The sequence below is a fragment of the Lipotes vexillifer genome, unplaced genomic scaffold, assembly GCF_000442215.2.
Source record: "Lipotes vexillifer unplaced genomic scaffold, Lipotes_vexillifer_v1.1 scaffold40, whole genome shotgun sequence".
NCBI lineage: Eukaryota > Metazoa > Chordata > Mammalia > Artiodactyla > Lipotidae > Lipotes > Lipotes vexillifer.
The window spans coordinates 1,325,547-1,328,942 of NW_006771578.1; positions in this window are offsets into that span (position 1 = coordinate 1,325,547).

Genomic DNA, 3,396 nt, shown 5'->3' on the forward strand with positions numbered 1-3,396 from the left:
TAATAGGTATATATTCATGTGTTACTTTTGGAATTCTTATACAGGCATCAAAAAGGGCAAAGAAAATGTCTGGATCCATCCAGGGATTTCTCTCTTTGCCTTCTAGCCTCCCTAGCCCTTTGCTAAATCCTTGCTCTAGACTCATGTTCTGCCAAGCCAAGAAGAAAAACTCTTCATCTTCTGTACCATTTTTACTGGTACCGTTTCCTTCCAATGAGGGGGGTGGAAGAAGTGGCTTATTATTTGATTATTAATAAGTTTGCAGATTTTGCCATGTCAGCCCCATTATGTTTCCTCTTCTCAGAACTGTTAAGACTTAAGTTACATATACTATACTGGTTTCATTATTTTTGATCAAAGAAGATTCTAAGTAAAACCATGAGCTGAAAATAAATAGCCATACTTTAAGTATCATGGTAATTGATAGTTTTTACTTTTTGATATTTCAACAAAAGATGCAAAAATTTAGCTTCAAAAATGATAATTAATTTGACAAAAGTCTTGGAACAGTCCCCTCCCCGAAAAAAGTTTGTGATTTTTTTTCCCCCTGCGGATTATAAATTATTATCCTATGAAGCACAAGAACCTGGAAACTTAAAATTCTCATGCTGAATCATATCTTTGGCAATTTCATCTAAACCACAGGAAGTTTTCTAAAAATATCTGCTGCCTTTCCTCCTGCTAAAACTAGTTTAGAGCCTTAAGTTATAAAGAGGTAAAAGTCATGGGTGCCTGTGCACTTCCAGCTAGCAAGAAGCCAATTATTTAATCCCTGAATGAAGCCTCTTCTTTCTCTCTGGGCAAACCATCAATGTTTATTTGTTATTACCATGTACTTGTATAGCACTTCACAGCTTACAAAGTGTTTTCCCATACATTACTGCATCTGGCCAGTAAACTTGTAGTAAGAGTCAAAAGAGGAAATTCTGTGTTTCTTTAATGTGAACACTATCTCACAGATGTTAAATTATTTGTCTAGGGGAACAACTGGCAAGTGTCAAAGGAGAGATTCAAACTCTCTCAGAAACATTTAAGTATACATTTTTAATAATTCAAAGATGTCTTTCTTCTCTTTTTCACTGCCTTTTCTCAAATGACATCAGAGAAACATTTTTCCATGGGGGACATGTGAGTGTTAAGTGTTTGAGATTTCTATTTCTGGCTTTAACAACAAAAAATGACCTTTTAAAAGAGAATATTAGTTTCAGAGGAAGACAGAAAAGAACTATACTCAAAACTTCATTATAGGGCTTCCCGGGTGGTGCAGTGGTTGAGTCCGCCTGCCGATGCAGGGGACACGGGAGAGGCCACAACAGTGAGAGGCCCGCGTACTGCAAAAAAAACGAAAAAACAAAAAAACTTCATTACATCTGAGTACAACAGTATCACTAACTAGTTTCATGAGACCAAAATCTGCCTGTAACTTCTAATTCTTACCTTATTCTACTTCCACAATATTTGAAAATAAGTTATGTCTGAAAATCATTACATAAAAGGACCACAAAAATATAGTGTCCCAGTAATAGTGGGGGAAAAAAAAATCAAAGAAACTCAAAAATACAGGCGTTGATTAAAACAAAAAATTCTAGAAGGTTGACTTTTAGAATTGTTAACGAGACAACTGAAAACACCTTTCAAAGCAAGTCAGGAAATAATTTGGGTAACCCAATATTACGAAGTGATTACTTAAAAAACGTAAAGATAACCTACATGAGAAGTCCTTAGGAGACTGTAATTTGCGTAGCTAAAAAAAGAAAGAAATGAATACATATTACAAGAAACTAAAACCAATAATCAATGTCTTTAAGTATAAAAAGAAAAAATGGAAAAATGAGACCACTCAATGTCATTGGAGAGCCACTGGTTTTGTTTCAGAATTAAAGTGAAATACAGAGAGCATTGCGTCTGCTTGTCCTATCTTCATCTAACAGCCTACAGGTGACCTCTTTCAGTATTGAGTCACCGAAACACCTGAGATATACAACTAAAAGGAAAACAAATTAACAAAATCCCAAGCCTGACTGCATAAATGTTGAGCTTATTTTAATGGTCTGCCACCTTACAAGGCTGACTTTCTTATAGGTCTATATAGTCTTAGAACTTGGGAGTATAAGGCATGATGTACAGCTTCAAGTTATCTGTAGGATAAAGAAAGGTGAAAGGGAAAAAAAAAAACTTGAAAGGCTGAGGTAGATCCCTAGAGACAGAATATATTAGTAAACTCATGTTGGGAAGAGTAATCTAATCTATATAAATCTATGAGGCCTAAAATTTCAAGGTCAAAGTAGAAAAGATCTTACCCTTTTATTTCTCTCACTCTCTTCTCCCTGCATCTCTCCTTTTTTTTACCTTGTATTTTTTTTTAATTTTTTAACATCTTTATTGGAGTATAATTGCTTTACAGTGGTGTTAGTTTCTGCTTTGTAACACAGTGAATCAGCTATACATATACATACAGCACATCCCCATATCCCCTCCCTCTTGCGTCTCCCTCCCACCCTCCCTATCCCACCCCTCTAGGTGGTCACAAAGCACTGAGCTGATCTCCCTGTGCTATGCGGCTGCTTCCCACTAGCTATCTATTTTACATTTGGTAGTGTATGTATGTCCATGCCACTCTCACTTCCTCCCAGCTTACCCTTCCCCCTCCCCTACCCTGTATCTTAATTGGGATTTTTCTACTTCTTGCCCTCACAAATCTTCCCCTCCACTAATTTATTAAAAATTGAGGATATGGATGTGAACGTTTTATGCAATTATATTCATATGCTCTTGTCCTCAACTATATGCTTCTGGTTCTTAAAGGTTGCCACATAGTATAGGAGAAAGTGTTGAAGTCAACCAGAAAATCAATGTTGAGCCGCACTACCTATTTTTGTGACCACTACCTATTTTTGTGACCATGGGCAAATTACTTTTCAAAAAAAAGAACTAAAATGTCTTTATCCAAAATTTAGACATACAGACAAATTTAGACAAAATTTAGACTTAGTATAGGTAGTTTTATGGTTTTTCCACATATTAAGGCAAGTGCAAAATTAAATATATGAGGTTACTCAAGACATCCACCTTTTTGTTTAATTGTTCGAATTTGTTTCCACTTGGTTTTAAAGTAGATTTGTTCAAATCAGGATACAAAGGTGACATTTGCATTTACTTTGTTACTAAAGTCTCTTTTAATGTATAGGGTCCCCCTCCTTTTCCTTGCATTTGTTAAACAAAGCCAAGTCATTTATCCTGTAGAATTCCCTGTGTTCTGGATTTTGTTGATTGTATTCCCATGGTGTTCTGTAACATGTTCTTTTGTGCTGTGTTTTTCCCATTAATGGGTAGATCTAGGGGCTTGATCAGATTCAGGCTCCCCCCCCCCCCCCCCCCCCCCGCCACACAACGCAG